General features: G+C 43.3%; 1 protein-coding gene across 31 annotated transcripts in view; it reads right to left on the bottom strand.

Annotated features, from left to right (window-relative positions):
• The window catches only part of LOC125977523 (receptor-type tyrosine-protein phosphatase delta), a 196,162-nt gene that overhangs the window by 80,892 nt on the left and 93,772 nt on the right, over positions 1-21,498 (bottom strand). For all 31 annotated transcript variants that reach the window (XM_068651443.1, XM_068651452.1, XM_068651447.1 and 28 more), the window contains exon 9: positions 9,871-9,908. The gene's annotated coding sequence lies outside the window, so the exon portion shown is untranslated. The remainder of the gene's footprint in view (positions 1-9,870; positions 9,909-21,498) is intronic.

The following is a 21,498-nucleotide window of genomic DNA, read 5'->3' as shown; positions in this document are numbered from 1 at the left end:
ACTTTCAAACTCGTCTTGTACGTCTTCAGCAAACAGTTTTTTTGTTGTTATTGTTTTTTTGTTATGCTTTTTAAATCCAGCAACGACAGTCCAGTAGGAGACACAACAACAACGTGCGGGAAGCGTGGAAAGAAAACCCAAATCCGCTATTCTTCCTCCTCCTCCTCCTCCTCTTTGTCTCGTGTTATTTAGAGTGGGAATAATCTCGGGGTTTGTGGGTTCCGTCTACGTCCCGCTCTCCATTGGCGTGAACGTGGCGAGACTGTGGCTTGCGAAAGTACTGCTTGCACGTCACGCTGCCTCCCTCTCCAGCTCTCCCTCCCTCCCTCCCTCTCTCTCTCTCTCTCGCTCTCACTGTGGAGTGATATGGAGGTGTGTTTGCATGCGTGAAAATAGACTCATGATGCCCCCCCCCCCCTCCTCTCCCATAGGAATGCACTCTTCTAAAGCCCCATTTTGTTCATTGGTAAAAGAATGCGACGGGAAATGAGGAGCACACAGAGTAAAAGAAGAAGATGAAGAGAATCCTGTTCAATGGTGCAAAGTTTGACACTTTTCAAAGTGCATTTCATCCTAACTTCCCTCCTGCAGCCAATAGGGGGCGACAGCTATGAAAGCTACAAAGATGGCGGGAGTAGGAGCACCTGCATTGTGTAATGAGATTGTTAATCGAGTATACAGTAAATCCGATACCACTGAGTCCAGATAAGCTGATAATCGAATCTCTGCCGCTTAAAAAAAATTAATAATTGCCTATATTAGCACTTTAAACTTAAAAGGAGCACAAAATGAGATCCAAAAATCATATAATCATTTTAAATTTCTTACAATGTCATCATTAAAATTAAGATCATTTGATTTTGTGTGGGGGAAAAAAAAATCCAAAGACTCCATGACTTGCTCTAACAATCAACATATTAAGTCTCTTAGTTGAAACGTGATATTTCCTTGGCACCAATTAATACTTTTATAGGATTGGCGCCATCTTGTGGCATCAGAACACAAAATAAAAAAATCCCAGTGAAAACCTGAGGATAGGTTTCACATAAAAGCAATTACCGTATTTTCCGGACTATAAGTCGCTCCGGAGTATAAGTCGCACCAGCCATAAAATGCCCCAAAAAGTGAAAAAAACATATATAAGTCGCTCCGGAGTATAAGTCGCATTTTGGGGGGCAATTTATTCGACAAAATCCCACACCAAAAACAGTCATGAACGAGCAACAACAGGCTAAACAATAGCAACAACAGGCTAAACGATAGGTATGCTAACGTGACAAATACAAACAAAGAGCTGAGAACGGGCCTGACGTAACATATAGAGTGATTAAGGACAACTATTACATGAATAACATGTTTATAAAACCATCGGTGTCACTCCAATTCATTAAATAGCAACAACAGGCTAAACGATAGGTATGCTAACGTGACAAACACAAACAAAGAGCTGAGAACGGGCCAAATAATAATAAATAATAATAATAAATATAAGAGGAGCAAAAATAGAGCAAGTGTACATACAGCAGACAGTGGACTTGGATATGGTGCTTTAAAGTGTTAATTGCTTTATTTGATGTTTTCTCTATTTTTTATGTTTTGAATATGTTCAAGATAAAGATATAAAAGCATGTGAAGTGATCAACTATACTAAAAATAACATGGGAAGTGGTCAACTATACTTGTAAGTAAGTGATGTCTTAATGCTCAAGTAAAAATTTGTGAAATAAAACATATATAAGTCGCTCCTGAGTATAAGTCGCCCCCCCACCCAAACTATGAAAAAAAGCGCGACTTATAGTCCGGAAATTACGGTACGTGAATTCTAAACAGGTGATTTCGCTCTAGCAATGTAAAAAAAAAAAAATCCTACCCTTGCACTCAAGTGAAACTGCCTTCGGGGGTTGAATGTGGCTTGAACTTAGTTAAAATAAAGTTCTCCGAGTTGTGCAAACACCACTTCCTGGAGCTACTGTGAGTTTTGAGAACTTGCTGGACTGCAGATATGCCTCATAATGCAAACATATTAAGCTTGGTCATGAGTCATGTGTACTTTTGAGACCCACTGGGGATAATACACTACTTTGTAGTCCATGTGAGTGCAGGGTTAGGGCATGGGTCAACGAAAAAAACCCAAAACGTGTTGGAATGAATTTTGACAAAGCTGGAAAGTTGTTGAAAAAGAACGCAATCAGGTACGTCACAATGACGAGTTTGCGGGGTCAAGACAAAGCAAAAGTCAAGAATTAAAGAAGCGGAAACGGAAAAAAATGGCGATGTCAGGGATAAATTGTCAGAACTGCGGAGTTGTCAGCCCGTGAACACCCTAACCCCACCCCTCCCCCGCCATACGCGCAATCGTGATCAAGTAAACCAGCCATCGTAAAATTAATTTCTCCATCGAGCCAGACTCGCTCTGCCTCACGATAACAATCGTTCCTAAGTGGATAAATCTAATCCCGCAATGTTGAGACCGCGGCTGGAGATTGACTTGTTTATGGTTGCGAGCCAAGCAAGTCAAGAGCAGGCGGAAAACAGTGCAGGGTCCTGAACAGCGAGAGGATGTCTCAGCTGGCGCCAAAATAATAATGATAAAAATAAAATAAAAAAACAGCACAACTCTGCGGTCCTTGGCTGAGACAAATTCTCATCTCGGAATCTGTCAAAGGTGATGGACGGCTGAGCACGCGGGCTCACTTTCTGGCGCAATTAAAGCTTCGCCATAATTTGAGGTCTCGGGACTCGTGGCACTGAAGAGAATGTGCCATTTTATGATGGAAGTGATTGTAAAGATGGATTAGTGTTATTATGTACGTGATAGCCAAGAGGTGGTTTACGGTTTGGCCCCGTGCCAGTTGGCTTTACTATCTGATCATAACTCACTAAAATTCCCTCTCTTGGGGTGAAGGATCATTTGAGATTGCGGGATATAAAAAGCGACAATGAGAAAAGCGTACTTGTAGAAAACGGCTTCGAATTAAAACAACATTTTTCGGGAGCTGCGACTGTCGATTAGCATGCGTAGCTAATTAGCATTACGTATACACCACCAAATGACAATCAGTGTGTTTTCCCAAAAGTTTTCCCAAAACAGACTTCAGATCATTCGATCTTCATCATTTGCCGGGCATTTACGAGACCCGTCCACGCTGCCCGACCAAGCCCCCCCTCCCCCCCTCCCTGCGGGCGATTTATCACGGGCCGTTGTTTGCGGCGGCGCCTCCATTTTACAGTTCAGTGTTCATGAAAAGGAGCTTGCGCCACTGCCGCTATCTGTCAAGCGTTACCCGCCAATGCACACACACCGCTTTCTCTCGTTCGGGCCAGTGGTCTTCCACCCCCCCCCACTCCCATACCACCTCCGCCCCTCCCAACTGACATTTTCACAAGTGCACCTTCATCAGTTTTGCCCTACGACGGCATCGGTGAAGGTAGGGAGATGTTGACTCGATGGCCGAGTGCTGACAAGGCTATCTTAAATTCAAATTTATGGTGTGAAAAAGTTGTAGATCTGCCATTATATTCCACCGCTTCTCCTCCTGCACAATTTCTATTTGGAGTTTTGAGCTGCAACCTGAAGTTGGGGTCAAGCGTGCCGAGATGGAGTTGGTGGTTCGCAGTTACTCCATTCCAGTTGCTTAAAATTAGGGTTGGGAGGGGGGGAGTGGGATATGGATTGGCATTATTTTTGGAGTTACTGCTAGAGGTATAAATATTAATCGATTAATCGACAACAAATCCATGATCATTGCAATCAAGTAATTGTTTAGAACCATTGTTTAACTAAAGACTGCACCAAAATAACATTAGCAAACATCAGCTTTGACGTTTTTATTTTTTAAATCCCACTAAATAATAACAAATAAAAGTAATTGGTTAATAAACAGTAATTGGATGATTTTTTAAAATAGATCTTCATCCAAATAAAATGTTATTTTATTAATTGATTAATCGATGGAATAATTAAATAATAATATTAAATAATTATAATGTATGTATATATGTAATATAATATAATATATAATACTATCTATAATAATAATAATAATAAAACAAATATTTTATAGTGGCAGCTAGTTAGGTGCCATTATTTAATTATTTATTTATTTATTATAATATTTGGGTCGAAAGTTGTGTTATTGTTCGTAGTTAGGAGTAGTTCCCACTCAATTTGAAGTTCAGTGCCAGAATCTAGCGATCATTGTTCAGATTTAAGGACTTAATTTCTAATTTATTAATATCTAGATTAAGAGCTTTTGTTTGTTGCTTCCCACTTTCTAATTAAAATGGAGATATCAACTGAATCCATCAGGAAGCGGGGTAACTGACTAAAGAATTTGAATGACGTGTTTGCGAAAACAAGGTGCCTCGTTCGCCAGCTCTGAGGTTTATGGGATGGCTCCCAGCTGTCACTCTACTGTTGTGAATCTGCGGTGCCGTAATATCTTAATTGTTTCAAATTAAATGCTCGTAAAAGCGGCAAAGGCAAATTAGTTTGCTCCCCTTTTCCACCTCCCCCACTTTCCGGCTAATCTAAAGCAGCCCCTCGACTTGCATTTGCGCGGGAGGCAGTTGAAAACGGTGGAACGGCTCCCGCGCGACATCGCTGGGGTTAGCTGGTGTGGAATTAGCTTTTATGATTTGTTAGCAATCAACCAATCAAAGCGCGAGAGGGTCTCTCATTCTTTCTTTTTCCGTTGCCGGTCTTGCTTTGTGTATCTCAACAAATGGAACCATCCTGTGAGGTTTCGTACGCTAAGTTGTCCATCTCCTTCACAGCACCTCCCCCTCTGTATGAACACATCTCGGCTCTTTTAAACACAATTCTCAGTCTGAATGGATATCAGCATTTCCATTTAGCCACGGTTAACTTGACACCCTCCACTCCACTCCCGCGCGGCAAAAGAGCATCTCCGAATGAAGCCCCCACCAGGCGACTCAAGAAGGCAATTATGCGGCATTACATGTTGCAAAGTGGTTCCGCGGCAGGGGCGGCCGCAGCGATTATCGTCAAAATAAAACCCTGACAGAGGAGGGACGACTCCACTTGGAAGCCTCCAGAAGCGCCATTGTCGCCCGGCTCCGTATTGGAAATATGTCCTTTGGCTAGGACCTCAGGTCAGGTGTCAAACTCAAGGCCCGGGGGGCAGATACGGCCCGCCACATCATTTTATGTGGCCCGCGAAGAATTGTGCATCAAATTCGTGTGTCCTTACTAGAATTGCAAATTGTCTTCACTTTTAATAATATCTTTTTTTTTTTTTTATAAATATTTGACCAGTTTTTACTCGTCTGATTTGAAAACGAGTTATTTGTCAGTTTGTTTTGTAGCTTTTATTGTATTTAATTTGAGGTGCTCATACATTTATTTGGGTTGACAGTCATCATGGCCCTCCGAAAGAAGCTATGACTACAATGCGGCCCGTGAAAAAAATGACACCCCTGTGTTATTGTGTTTGTTTCAATTGAATCTACGATTTGGTCTTAAGCTATCGCACAAAGAAAAGATGGCGTTGGCTTTAATTAGCCAGTACGAACATTTCTAAACGGCGAAAAGAAAACAATGAATACCTAGCATTCTATCTTTATGACGCGCGAATGCCTGAAATGTCGCTAACCAAAACAAAATGATGGCGTTGACTGAACATGAATAACACACCTCGCATTTCCCTAAAATGGCAGCGAATCAATTCCATGTTTGTGGCCTTGTCGCTGTGTGCACATCTAATGGCCGGGGTGTAATCCACCGGCTAATCTGCTGACAGCCCGTGTGACACGGCATTAGTTTTGTGTCACCGCCCGGCGCGCTGCGCCATGCGACTCAACTCGACATGTTTTGCAGGTCACAAAAAAAGAGTGCCTTGCTCTTCCATCACGGCAAATCTGTTGGTAAAATTACGTCGACGTGTGTGGTCAGCCATATTTGCGAAGTCCGTTAGCAAACATTGGATTTGCTATCGTTTGGGACCAAATTAGATGTATGTCGCTAGCTAGCGCCTCGTGGCTTAATCGGGTGTTTGCATTTTCAGATTACATGGAAACAAATTAATTGGCTTGTAAAGTTAATTACTGCCCCCTACTGGGGTGGAATTTTATTGATCACAATTTTTGACTTGCTGTTTGATTTTCATTAGAAAGCAAATTGAATTTAATTAGGCATATGTTTATTCTCTAAGAACTGAAATCACGTTATTGGGTCAATTTGACTTATTAGCACGAAAAAACACCAATCATACTTTAAGTTGTTCTCAGTCTATTACTAACGATTGCAATCAATATTTATAGATCTATACAAAACATCTGAGGTGAGCTTTCTTTCTGTTTCTTTTATGTGCAGAATTGAGAACTCAACCACTGTTTGGCATTATAGTTGAGCCTTGCCAAAGGTCTTTTGTCCGCCAGGGTTGAGCTTCGGCTTCAGCTCGAGATGCGTAGAAATGCATCAAGCTTCCCGCCGCTCGAGGGGAAGTTGCGGGAGAGATTGCTTGAAACGCCGATAACCCGGCCGAGGTTTTGGGCCGAGCTGTAGCAAGTCGACTTTAAGACGACTTTTAATTACTGGCCTTTTGAAAAGGGGATCAAGACAAGAGGAGAAAGACTGCATGCTTTGGAAGGAGATTTAGCTAGCGATGGGGCAAGTGATAAGATTCATTTTCTTAAAAAAAAAAATCATCAGGTATCGTGTTGAGAAGTAGAGGAGAGCACGGTGGGTGGATTAAGATAACAATCGAGTCGAGAGCAAAGCTTGCGGTGGACCTTAGTCACCAAAGTCCAGAATGGGCTACTATGGCTGCTTTAGGACTGAACCAGCCATCAGACAGAAACCTCCGTCACGTCGTCACTTGGTGACGAAGACATTGTTGACGACCCCCCCGGGAGCGATTATTACCGAGCTTCATGTCATGAAAGCAGGAGCGCTTGCCAAAATACTGTCAGTGGCGGAGAGCCTTGACGGCTCGTCCAGCTGCGGCCTCGTCGCCTTCTCCTTTCCAGTTGCTGGGAAGAGAATAAGACAGACTCTTCTCACGTCATCCAGTGACAAGCGACGGGGTCGCGTTTGTCCTCTTGTTGTACTAATGACGTGTTGTCGCCGGTGGAGTGTCGGAAATACTCTACTGAATATAATGGTCGCACCCCCATAAATTAATTGTAAGAATCATATATTATATTACATATTATATATAATTTATTTCGTATAACTTATATATAATTTATTTTATATAACTAGTAATATATATGTATAATATATAACTAATAAAATATATATTACATTTTATTTGAGAATCTTTAATTATCCTTTATTTATTGGCTAATGTACAATTAGCTTTTATTTATTTATTTATAGTTTGTATTTGTTTGTTTGCTAATATACAACTAGCTTTTTATTGATGTTTCATTTTAAGTAAGTTCAGGAAGTTTGGGTCCCAGAAAGGAACCGCATATTCCGTCCAACCACTTTCATATTTTATGTCTTATTCAGCAAATTTAAACTCATCGAACTGAGCAATTTGGTGCGACGAAAGGATTCGATATTTGATTCTCAGCATACTCAGAAATCTAAAAAATTGCTGTGTTGTTCAGTAGGTAAATTAACTCGAGCAGGAGCCAGTTAAATTGCCATTTGTGCGCAATATGGAACGTCAAAACAAAGCCAACTCGCGTTGCATGGAGCAAATGGCACAAAATCTATCTGCTTGTAGACCTGACTGCTTTCCTGCATTACAATTCAGATTACAAAACAACGTGGACATGCCCGGGTGTGTTCGCTCGGAGTGTTGGCTGGCAAGCCCTTCCAATTAAAACAGAAATTGGACGTATCGTAAATAAAACGCAATATCGCAAATACTTTTTTTTACAGTGATAGCCCGACCGACACCCGCCTAACCCTGAAAGAAAAAGTTCAGGGTTCAGTCCTAGAGCTTTTTTCTCTTGTTTCCCTCACGCTAACTATGCGTGACGCCTGAACAGAAGCACGGGAGCTGTGCTGCCGAGGTGCCATGTGGTGAGACTGAAGTTCCCCCGAAGAACGGCTCCGGGCGCACACCTGAGCCCCGTCATGCCGAGCGCACGCAGTCAACTTGACGTGAGCCGACAGTAGCCACCATTAGCCATTCCCAGGCTTAAATGAGCATACAGGTGAGCACGGGCGCGTGTGTGTGACGGGGGGGGGTTGGGGGTGGGGGGGAAAGTGGGCTGTGCAGCAAAGATTGGCAGCAACAGAGGAAACGGCAGAGCCGGTCAACGAGAGATAGCGGAGAGTGGCGGCTGGAAATGGAGGAAAGCACGGCAAAGGCCACAATTTTCTCCTCACGTAGGCGACCAATCCTCAAAGACACTTTCATCCACCCTCTGCCTCAGGTTGCTGCAACAATTCTTCTTTTTAAAGTCACATAGCAACAACTGACTCCAACCAAGACCAGTGGTGAGCAAAATAATCAATTTAAGACTTTATGACCAGTTGGTAAATCACAACATATAGCAAGCTCCAGACATGGTGGTTGTCTAATGTCAATGAGCAAAACTACCGTATTTTCCGCACTATAAGGCACACCGGATTATAAAGCGCACCTTCAATGAATGGCCCATTTGAAAACTTTGTCCATATATAAGGCGCACCGGATTATAAGGCGCACCTTCAATGAATGGCCCATTTGAAAACTTTGTCCATATATAAGATATATACATTTGGTCCGCGGGCCGGACTTTGGACACGCCTGCTGTAGTGGCTCAATATTGGTCCATATATAAGGCGCACCTGATTATAAGGCACACTGTCGGCTTTTGAGAAAATTGGAGGGTTTTAGGTGCGCCTTATAGTGCGGAAAATACGGTATATTTTATTCCATTTTTTTTGTAACTTTCAACTTCCTTTGCAACAACAATGAAGTGAGTGACTTTAAAAAAGCATGGCTGACTAACACACTGCGTCATGTCCAAGTCCTTGCCCTAATTATTCCCCCACTGTTACAAACTCAAATCCACGACGTTAGCCACAAACGGGCATTTAAATTAACATTACAACAAATACAGACATGAGTCGCTAGCGATAGCATATCATAGCAATCCCCAGACAGTGTACAAATGTGGATTGAATTTCACTGAAGCAGAGGGAAACAGACAGGCTGAGAAATAGCAGTCTGTTTGCATTCACCGCCTTTTTGTTTTTGTGTTACCGGGCGGAAAACGTCGCTCCATTGATTTGATGGTTCATCTCGCAAACTGTCAAAAAACACTTGCAGCCATCGCAAAAGTTTGGACCTTTTTTCAGCATTGCAAATATTCTTTTCTTTCTTTTTTACATGTAAACCACATACAAGAATAGTGCCGCTATTATTTTCTTGTGAGAGAATTAAAGTAGGATTTTCTGTACTAAAACTAAAATAAGATTCAACTGACTGCAAAAGTATCAGAAGAAAAAATCTAACAATTCAATCAACGCCATTACTAAGCTTTTTAATCAATATTTATATGTACCTCACAAATCACACTCTATTTTGATACATAAAGTACACCGATACTAAAACGATACTGTTAGCATTAAGCTAGCAGTTTGATGCCATCACATGGTTTAATTGAACATTTTGCTGCTTAGATATACTTTCAAATGTTTATATTTGTTAAAGTCGTAAGAGTCATATATTCAATTTCAACTGTGAGTTGTATTTCGTACCAGTATTTAGTACCGTGCAAACCAAGTCCATAGAGCTTCAAGGCAAACAAATCTAGGGGAACATTAGCATCTCCACGTCCCTACATTTTCCTACATTTGCATGGGTGCAGTTGGCCAGGTCAGTATGAATCCAAAGTTGTGCGACTCCTACCACGGGCGCAGCTTTCGATTACGTCAGCAGACTAAGAAAAAACAATGCTTACCTTTCAGCACTCAGGCAGACTTTCCAGGAGTTCACAAGCTGCGGGATGACAACAAAAGGCCATCAACATCGGCAATAACAGCATGTTTGGGCATTGCGAAAGCGTCGTAATCACAGTTATACGGTGTAAAGGGCAAACATTTATTATGCGCTGATTACGCTCGACAGGGTCGTGGGCTGAAACGTTCTTCAACCAATAACTCGAAGTAGGTCCTTAGTCGCTTTTCTAGGGTGCCAGTGAAAAGGTTAAAGATTGAGCGTCGGGGAGGTTAGCACATCACCGTTCAAGGTCTTTAGATGAATGCCAAGTTCTCTTTCAAAAGCATCGAGAGAGAATTAATCATGTGATTGATGGCCGGCATCTCTTCCACGCACCGCTTCCCTTGTTTTCCAGCTGGGAGATAAAAATTCATGCTTAGCAATGGTCGCCAGCGCAATTGATTCTGGCAGGCGGCGCTGTGCGAGGGGGCTAAGCATCTGAATAGCTGCCGTCAAAAAGATGAGGGGGGGGCGGGCGTGTGGATTTATTCCTAGTTCATATGCAAGCTGTATCACGGAATTGCTGAGACGACGGTTGTACGGCGTTGCTGCCTTTTCACATAATCGCTAGCGACTCTTGTCACTGGCTTACGGGTGCCACGTCTTATCAACGCAGGCAATGAACGCTCGCCGCCATTTGCTCGGACGTGACAAATCCTTTACAATTCCAAAATCATCGCCTTGTAATTACCACCGACTGGAAATAGGTCTGCGAGTCGAGTCGTCGGCTTATCTGCGCGACGTGACATTTTCCAATCTGATTTTTCACCGTGCGTTGCAAAGGGGGGGAGAGCAGAAGTTAATTGGTAGGGCCTATTGGTCTGATCCACAACAACTATATCCTGGTTGGTCAAGGAGCGGTGTAAATGATTAACGACTGCGCCGTACTTATCAGCGGGTCATAAGGAAGGCACCTGTCTGCGGTTCTACTGCCCCACATAGATTTATGGCTCATAAACGGCCTTGAATAAAGCCACTCTGCTACCCCGTGGGACTAATAGTGTGGAGTTTAGGAGGATTATGCAAAGCCAATTTAGCAACTCGGTAGGTGCAACGGGTAATAACTTGTTGAATCCGAGCATGGAGCCGATTGCGGAAGAGAAAACTGTTGCTGTTTGTTAACACGGTGAGACATATGCAAGGAGGCGACGATCGATGAAGGGGTTTTATTCAAGTTGGTTGGCCATTTTGGCAATCTTACTTTGTTTGAAAAGTTTAACAGCTTTTAGATTGACAGCAAAATTAAATCCCCAAAGGGAGAGAACCGAGATTCTGAAAACGCCGTCTGACGCTAGTGTGGTTAAGTTAGCTAGCGAGAAGGAATCGGTCACAATATTGAGATGCTGTTAGGGTTGCCCCCCACAGGTTCAAACTGATAGCCCGGTTCATTTGTCGGTATCTGGTGCGGTGGATTAAATGTGGAGGAATGCTGGGAAATCCAAAATGATGTGTTGCCTTCCTTCCAATTCCCATTGCAATCTGAGTATTTGCCTTAATTTGATCCAGATTAGAGAGATGTCTTTTTGGGGTCAAAGTCCTTTACCTGGAACCCCCACCCCTCTCCCCTTTGGAAATTCTCTATAAATTGCCCCTTCTGACAGCCAGCCGTCAACCCGGGAGCAATTTAAAAAGCCTGCCAGTCCACAGGGCTGCCTATCAGCCGAGCTGCCATAACGCGGACAGGAACTCCACCGCCAGCAAACACGGAATGTCAGCTGGCTCCCCCAAAGTTCCAACGGCTGAAGGGGCCAAAGACACATTCTCAAAGATGCGTTAGGGGAATGACAGAACATATTAGTGAGTGTTGTGTCACAAAGGTCTTTTTTTTTTCTGGTCGCCACATCAAATGCTGAGACAAGGAGCCGCCACGTCGTCCCGTCGTGCCTGAAGCGGCTCCCCAGTCGGAACTCGACTAAATGCGCACGTTGCCCCAAACGATCAAGCGTAAACAGTCCGGGTCGCAGGATTGGCAGCTTGCTGCCGCGTGCTTCTCTCTGCCATATGTCTTTGTCAGAAATATTTGCCGGGATGTAGGAGAGGAAATCAATCCCCCCCCTGGTTTCCGCACGTCACAAAAACAAAGTCGCACCGGCGGTGATGCTTGGCAGATCGGCGCCAACGGAACAACTGGCTGCTGATGACGGACCAGATGGTCCCCGGCGTCTAATCGGCGTTTAGCGGCGAAGAAGAACGGTTGATGCCTTGTTCTTCCTGTCTCAATTAGCAGCTGCCAAAGATGGATGAAAATCTTTTTGTTATTGACCCGTCAAAGATGCATTTTTCTTAAAAAATCCAACATATGTCGTCATCACATCATTCGACAGTTGCTACTTTACAAAATTGGCACAAAGGCTCTTTTGAACGATTGCTTCTGGGCAGCTGACATTGTGCCACGGAGCCTCGCCATTCGCCTTTCAGTTTGTGTCGTCGCAGCAGCAGCGGCGGCGGCGGCATGTTTGCCAACAGCCACGAGAGCAAATGGAACAAAAGCTCCAGTTGGCCGGGTCACACTGTGATTTACCTCAGGGCTCTCGGCATGTTTTGCATGGACTGGGGTGGGTAATTTTGGTCTCCATTAGCGAGAGAGAAAGAGAGACGAGAGAGGTAGACGGAGACATTTTTTTTTTTTGCCCGAGGTGAGCTGGCATTAGGGGGACACCCCCCCCCCCCCTCCCTCTATCCCATTCAGCCAGGAACGTTAATGGAGTTGAAGTGGGTCATCTTGAGTTAAATTGAAGCCGCTGCCAATGGAAGAGGCTTTGAAGCAACAACCATTTAGCAATTGCTGTAACGCTATGTGGCAACCTCAGAGTGGAACATCGGTCTTGCAAAGCTTACGTCAACATTTGCTGAACATCATTTATTTTCAGAGGGGATAATTTAAAATTAAAAAATAATTTAATTTGATTTTTTTTTAAAATATGCAATGTTTTTTTTTTTTTTAAATATGCCAAGATTGTATTTTTCCTAATTTGTCAGATTTTTTTTTTAAATATGCCAAGGTTCCGGAATTACAGCACACTTTCCAAACTCCTAAAGCCGTTCACCTGAAATCTCGAGTTCCAGAAAGACGGTATTTTCATTTATCACAATTAATTTTCAGTCGCCAGTCATCTGTGCATCCAACAACACTGCTGCTCTGCTTAGCTTTTAGCGCTGACGCGTTTCTGTGTCGTCTAACCGATTTTTCAAAAGTACATCCTATTTAAATAATTGTAAAAAAGAGCTCCCTTCTGAGTTTTATGTTTTCCAAATACCTCTCTTTAGCCAACAGGTCTCCTTTACGGCAGAAGTGTCCTTCCCTTGCCCTTTTTTTCTATGGGCAAAAGTCATTAGCGAAAGGGTTAAAAGACACGTCGGACAACCGTATGTTTCCATAATTACCTTGCTCTGGTGTCACGATGGGGACAGAAAGCTTTCTGCTAAAACGCCACAGTGGCGTTTCAATTACGCTGCCTCTTGTTGCTCGGCCCGGCGAACATTGGAAAGCGGCGGAAGGTGACAAAAGGTGACGATGTTATCGCGGCGTCTAGCGTAACGTGGGGTCGTCGTTATCACGCGGTAGTCAGGAGGCACGCGTAAAACGCTCCCGGTGGCTTTGACGCTTTAAATTACACGCAATTAAAATAAGACACCGCCACTTTAAATATGCCCTTGGGGATTTTTGAAGCGCTGTTTGGATCCGTGCAGCTTTGATACAACCCGATGGGATGCAAGACCACAAAATCAATGTGGACTTATTGTGCTACATGCCCCCCCCCCCCTCCCCTTGTCGGGCTCACTTCTATTACACCGTGATTTAAAGTTGAGATTCTCCAGCCCAATTTGAAGTTATTACGGCCAACTGGAGTTAATGGATAAGACAAGCACCTTGCATTATTAATTAAGGAGATTGATTTGCGTCTTTGAAGCTTTTGCTCTCTCGCTCGCACACACAAACGTCGCCAGAAGGCTTGGCTTGAAGAAAGCAGTAGATTAAAACGATCCATTTATTTTGCTCCTATGAAAATTCATTGGGTTAAAATGTTTCATTATTACACTCCTGTTTGTTTTTACAACTTCTTAAAAAGGCCTGAACAGTTCTTGGAATTACTTTAATTATTCTTCATTTGACAAATCCTTTTGGGGGGGTCTCAACGATCCTCAAAAACAGGATGTTAACAACTCATTATACTCAAAACGAAATAAATATAAAAATAAAGCTTAAGTAAAAGCACACTTCCTTCCCCAGGTAATGACTTCTGTTGCTAACATTTCTCCTGTTACGATATAAATAGTTCAGCATCCTCTCTCAGTAGTGTCAAGCAGAGGCTGCTGCATGCCAAAACTTGTTTTTTTTTTTTTTTTTTTTTTGCCACCCCACCAAGGTCAGTAGGTCTCGGCTGGCTTCCTCCGACGAGAGCCGCAATTAAAGCTGGGAGGCCGTGCATCATCCCGGGCTGAGTCATAAGTTGCCCACCGGTACGATGCATCACTCTCAGTTACACCACGCAGAGTATTTATTTGGAAGGCCACCCAACCAACGGCCCACGGGAGAGTCATCGTATGCAAATATGAGGGATGGACGCCGAGTTCACCTTGCCGTTGCGCCGCTGGGCCGACAGAGGGTCGTTTAGCCGGGCGGGAAGAGGCAACAGCGGGCAACCGTAACATTCTGCAGCACAAGGTTTTGTTTTTGTTTTTTTTTACAGTCAAAAAGTCAGGGAAAAATGTTGGAAAAATTGTTTTCTAGTCTAAAAGATTTGCTAAAATTACATTAAATATTTTTTCCATGGTCAATCTACTGTATTTTAATACTAATATTAAATATGACCCAAAGGGCTAAAAAGGGGAAGTCCACTTTATATATTTTGGGGGTCAAATAAAAAATAAAAAAAAATCCCGTACACCACTGGTGTCAAACTCAAGGCCCAGGGGCCAGATCAGGCCCAACACATCATGTTACGTGGCCCACAAAGACAAATCATGTGTCATCTCAATGTGTCAACACAAAAACTGTAAATTGTCTTTCTTTCTAATAACAGTGGGATATAGCAAAACATTTTTGCTACAATCCCACTTTCAAAATAAATTAAAAACTTTTTTGTACTGGATTCTGTTGTTTGTATGTGATAACATGAGGGCCCATCCTTTTCTATTTAAGTCCCACGAGGGAAACCGTAATGACCATGTGGCCCGCAACAAAAATGAGTTTGACACCATATTTAATCGGTCACATGTACCCACACAAATTAACTACATAAAACTTTATCATTTTCCAACAGTAGCCAAATAAATCTATTTCTACTAGTTGTACTAATATTGACTAAAAGTTTTTTGATGTCCAAACACTGTGCCTCACATTGACCCATGAACAAACAAATGTACCAGGAGGGTTAAGTGCAAGGAATTGGGCACAGATCCTAATAAAAGCACAAGAAATAAACCTCCAGGTTGTCTGCTGTTTTATGCGTTTCCTTGTCAGCGCATAAAAAAACAAGGAAAAAGAAGGTCTGACCTGTCACAGAGACTGATGCTACTGAGACAGATTGAGGAGATTTTATGCTCGGGTCAGAATGACCCGGGGGAAATGAAAACGAAGAGTGCTTCGAATTCCGCGAGTGAAACATTTGGATACAGGTCCGCGCACAAAGTACAGAGACGTGCGAGACTGCAATGTCACGTGCGAGAAAGGCATCGGCGGAACATTTAGCGTGACAAGCCGCGGCAGATCTCTCTCGATGTCACACTGCGTGAATAAAGGACCTACGTGGTTCACATTTTTAAACTTGGGACGTGGGAGTGCAAACAGTAAAAAAAAAAGGCACTGACTATACAAAAGCAACACTCGGAACACATTGCAGCTTAGAATGATAACAGCCGCAAAATGAAACAGCAACTCTCGTCGCTATGACAACCATTATATACTCACATTAAAGGTTAAAATGTGTGGCCTTGTATTAGCTTTGCTTGAAACTGGACCTTAATATAACGGCCTGAATATGATTTGGATCTGCTGAGGAGAATACTGTCATTTATGTTGCCATGACAACACCACATCACCCAGGCTAAAGGTTGGTAGACCAGCTCGGACAACAATAAATACTTCCCTTATTCAAGCCATATGTAAAAATCGGAACTACGACTACCCAGGCTTGTGATAAGGACGCTAGCTAGCATGATGCTAGCTTGCACCATGACAACAAACACAAACAAAACAATCAAAAACATAACATGAATCGGCTCCAAATTTTATTGGACCACCCGGGACATTCCATTGTCGCGTAACGGTTCGTAAAATGTTTTGGCGGAGCGGGTTCTGACATTTGGCCATGTTCAGCTGGGAGAGAGAACGAAGGAAGGACTTGCTCAAGTGGAACGTGCCTAAAAACAATTAGCACAATTAAAACATAAAAGCTGGGGGAAAAAAAAGTTGAGGAAATGAAGTGTTAAGGAACATCTGAGGCCGCGACAAGCTGCTACGACGACAAAGTAGCAGCAGCAGATGCTTCTCGGGTGTTTGCAACAAAGCTCAATCTTCACTCCCTGCAGGGGGGAGGGGGAGGCCTCTATTTTTAGAGCCAATACTATTCAAATTTGTCTTCAAGATGGACCGCCTTCTCGTTTTCTCGGCGTCTTTCCCCATCAATGTGACAGTCGCAGTTCCAAAAGTTTGCCGCCGTTGAGGTGACAATCTCGCGCGGGTCCACCACCACTACTAGCAATTACGTATGCGCACTCCCACTCGCTCTTATTCTGCCGCGGCGTATGCTGGGAACCTCCTGTGAATAGTTGCTTTTTAGACACCAAATTAAGGTGCAATTAAAATGGCTTACGCTGTGATTATGCTCATTTACATGATTTTTTTTTGCCTCCGCAATCACGACCACTTCTCAACATCCGCCACTATTATTTTGCACTAAACTTTGGATGATGTGCAAAATCATTTGCTAGGTTTTTTTTGTAAGTGAGACACACTGAGGTTTGATTCTTGTCATTTGGGAAAATGTGGAGAGTGGAGGTAAGAGGTGATTCTGACATATACAGTAATCCCTCGTTTATCGTGGATAATTGGTTCCAAAAACCACCCGCGATAAGAGAAATCCGCAAAGTACGGTCACCAACAAGAAGTACTGGGCAGGCTAACGAGTTAGCGGAAAGATGCTAATTCGCGATCGTGCTAACACGCGTAAACGGACTTCTAAAGGAATGTAAACAAACATTTGGAGCAATACTACATTATCCTAAAGGTTAGACACGTTTTCTCACTTTAGAAGTTTTATTTTGACTTTTAAATGTTGTTTTAATGTGGGAAAAAAAATCCGCGATATAGTGCAGCCGCGATAAACGAAACGCAAAGTAGCGAGGGATCACTAATAGGTTCAAGAAACAGCCCCATTCTTAATACAATTGAAATGATATAAACCAATGCTACTGACTCCCAAGAGCTCAGAGGACATTAGAAAGACAACCGAGGCTGTGATCTGAAAACAAAAATCTAACATCCACTTGTATTAGAAGCGCTAAACTCAAGAAGTCAACGTTTTGAAATGAGTCAAGTTTCGCTCGTAAACGTAGATCAGTGAGAAAATCTTACTGGTCAGATTTGTCTGACAGGTGATGAAACCAGGATGTGTTGCAATTGAGGAAAGGTACCCTAACCCCACCTCACCCCCTCCTTCAACATCTGTCTGCGGCACAGCTGTTTCCCATTTCCCCTCGAGCGAGCAAAGCTGCCTTTGCCCGGCGGCTCGACGGAGCGTGGCGGGGGATATCGTGGAGGTGCGCTAGCATGGCAGCTTCTCACCACTTGGCAAGCGACAAAGAAGTTGGATCAAACGGGGGGAGGGGCAGGGGTGCATTGTAATTCATCAAGTTTCCAAGCGGACATGAAGAATGTCCCCGTGAATACCGACGGACGCACGGTCGCTACGTGCGAGGCGGTGACAGCCTCTATGAAAAACGGCCGTCTTCCGACAGAACCCAAGGGGATGTACGCAGCGTGCCGTGATGGATGCGTCGCCCCTTTGGCCTGGCCAAGCATTTACTTTATCACAACAAGTCTTCACGACACCAACGTGGAGCTTTTAAGGTCTTGGGGTGTCCCGTGCCTTGAAAGGGGCATATTGATTGCATAGTGAAACAGTCACTTATGACAAATGGAGCCCTAAATCAAATCGGGAGATAGATCGTCTGGCGGCGGTGTCATTAAGATGGCGTGATGGCCGGATTAATATGGTGATTAAATGAGGGTCGGCTACTATGTCAGCGAGTCGTCTCTGACAAGCCGACCCCCGCGTGGGCCGTAAACACTCTTCATCATCTTGCACCTTTCCAGTGTCTTATGAGGCGGGTTTCCTTTCCTATCGCGTTTGGACCAGCCTGGAAATTCTGCTGCGGAATTGTGCCACTATCACCCAGCAGATCGGAATCGTATCGTTTGGTTTTTGATTTGCATGGCTGACTGACAGGGTACGCGGTAAAGATACCGTGTGTCACAATCCGGAAGAAAGCAAGGCATCTCAGAAAGATTCGGTTCTGCGTTGAGATTGTAAAAGACCGATTTATACTCCAAAATCAAAACTACGGTAATTTCCGGATTATAAACCGCCACTTTTTACACAAGCTGCGGTTTATTTATAGTCCGTTACATTTTATCTATAGATTTGTCAAGATTTTTTACAATATTGTAAGATGATTTGTCTTGGTAATCCTGGTAATAGTAATTAGCACATTTCAATTAAAACACTTGCGTTTTATAGTCCGGTGCGGCTTATCTAGGTTTTTCCGGTTTTTTTATCTGGTGCGGCTTATATTCAGGTGCGGCTTATAGTCTGGAAATGACGGTACTGTTTAAATGAAACTGGATCGTGGGCATACAGAATGTGAAGCTTGATACTAAGCTTCACTGAAAATACCAGACCCAAAATCGGTACATATCGGAAAGACTTAGGACTGATGTCATAATGACACAATACAACACAATACAAGAACATGACTGTCTTGACTGAAGAAAATAAATAAATAAATTTCCATGATGTGATGCAAGATTATTTTAATTGAAGACGGTCCACTGTAAGGATCCAAACTGACAAATCCAGCAAATGTTCTGCTTATTCAATCTCAAATTCCAGAACCGAAATATAGGACTTGTTTTTTCCAAACCAATGATGGCATCCAATGCTTTCAAAAGACTCAGTGATTTTTAGTGGGGCTAATAAAAATGCTCTTGGCTGGAAGGAAAGTGCAAACGTGGAGGGGAAAAAAAATATATAAAAATCAGTGCTGCCAAGGCCAGCAGACAGTAGCGAGTACATTTGGCTCATTTTGTAAGCATGCGCTACGCTCGGGCGTGCGCGTGACCCCGGTGCTCCATATGGTCTCGAACATGGCGCGGCGTCCACCGCGCTGTGGGCGCATGCCGCTTTGGCAGACCTCGAAGCCGTAAAGGTCTGCGGAGTGGACGCACGGTAGAAATGATCCCGATAACCTTCAATGCTCTTCCTGCTCGGTAATATTACGGTGCCGAATAGAAACAAAAGTTGCATGATGGGAATTTACAAAATTGCACATCAAGATGAGTTTGATACTGTAATATCATAATTGATGAGAATTTACAATAAAATTAACAACTTGGCCTGGGTAATAAATTCAATACACAGTAGATACGATTTCCAATTTCCAAGAAAATGAGGTCGTAAAACTGGACAATTACCGAAAAATTAGCGCTTTTAAAAAAAATGACATTAAAAGCAGCTCAAGTTTTATAGTAATGACTTTTGGAAATGATGAATATTATCATTAAGACAACGACGCAATTTGTGTCACAGTTAGCGGCGCGGAAATCTTTCAAAACATCTTTCAAAGCATCCATCGGCAGTTTGGCTCGATGATCTCCGGATGATTTGATGTGCGGAATAACGCCGTGGCGGCAGTATATTCATGCGTCAACCGTATCTTCCAAATGGCTTCCTAATTTGAGCAGACGGGTCCCACCATCAGGTCACCCGCCAGCATGCTGATCCATTTGAGCGGGAATAAAGCTGAAATCAATTTTCACTCTTCTGGGTTAGGATGGGGAGAATGGTTGTGATGGGAGGAGGGGTCGTCAGTTTGAATGCTTCGCCTGTTGGTGCCCGCGGGAGCACTTACTCCACTTTTGCTGACCTCTTTGTCCTTTCCCACTACGAGCATATCGCTCTCGTTGAAATGATAACGGCTTTCCAATCTGTGGTCAACACTTTTTTCTACTCAATTGTCCTCTTGGCACTTTTAGTGCTGGTTAGTATCGAAATGGATTTTTAGCACCTGGCAAAACAGACCTGAGTTAAGTCACGGAAAGCGGAAGAAGTAAAATTCTTGACAAACGCGATGATACTTAGCTTATTTCAATTATGCTAGCACCAAGCAGGTCTGGAAATGGGCACAGAATGCTTCGCTACGACTCAGCGCGTTAGCTAATGGTGTTTTCTTTGCTCGGGAAATGACATATAATATCATTAAATAGAGATACGCACAACCGAGTGTCGACAGATTCATCTTTCGGGGCACGTTGGTTCGGTTTGTGGGTGTCGAGTGGCTCCCTGACGACAGATCCAGATCATCATTTGGAAACATCCGATGCTCGTTGCGTATTTTTAGGGATCTGCGGCTTTCTATACATTGTGGGCCTCCATTTAAAGTTAAAAAAAAAAAAAGTTAAAGGAGGAATGCTGAGTGGTCTACCACTGTGACCACAAACCATTTCTGATTTAAATTGGCCATGGTATGAAAGTTCCAAAAGATCCTTAAACACAACTAAGACCGCCACCACTGACCAGAAATATAAGACGGATGGTAAAGCATTTCTAAGTCTATATACGGCTTAAATTAAGTCAGCAGCTTTTGTTTTTATGAACCGTTATTTGCAACGATGATCTTCTGGATCCGGTACCAGATATCTTCATTAGGTCTATGTTCTTAAACATGAAGTTCCTTCACAAGAGCGATTTCACACGGCGATGCACTCTCCCTAACATTTCTTTGACCTTATGCAAATGAAATGATGTAAAACACAACAATCCTTCAAGGACACCGGTTAAGACTCGCACGGAGACGCAGCCAGCGAGACGTGACCTTAACGGCGTTTTAATTTCCACTTGGAGAATTTCATCTGCATGATTACGCGGACGCTTTAGTGTATGATCGGCTGCTTGGATTTTTTTTTCGTGCGTCACTTTTGCCATTGCAGCACATTTGTCCAATGTACGGCGTGATAAATGTTTGGGGGTGGGGATTCAGAAAATCGTCATGTTGAATAAAATCGGAAACATTTCATAACTGTTGGAACAATACTCTCAGCAGTTGAGTGATTTGGAGTAATTGGCGCATTTAAGTTCCAACCTCACTCTGGCTGATGTCAAAACATGCCCACCTTGCGGATCCGATAAGACTTTATTTATTTAGATAATGATCGTATCGGCGAATGTTATTCGGAGATATCCTCTGACGGGGACACTTTGAAGAGGCCACGACCTTCAAAGTGTTTGCTGCCACTGCTTGCTAAGGGAAAGGGAAGCCGTTAGCTAAAATTAGCCAGCCACCCGTCCCCTCCCGTCCGAAAGGATTCAAT

Source organism: Syngnathus scovelli, chromosome 1 (assembly GCF_024217435.2).
Source record: "Syngnathus scovelli strain Florida chromosome 1, RoL_Ssco_1.2, whole genome shotgun sequence".
Taxonomy (NCBI): domain Eukaryota; kingdom Metazoa; phylum Chordata; class Actinopteri; order Syngnathiformes; family Syngnathidae; genus Syngnathus; species Syngnathus scovelli.
The sequence above is the reverse complement of the archived record's forward strand: the minus strand, read 5'-3'. Positions and strand labels throughout refer to the sequence as shown.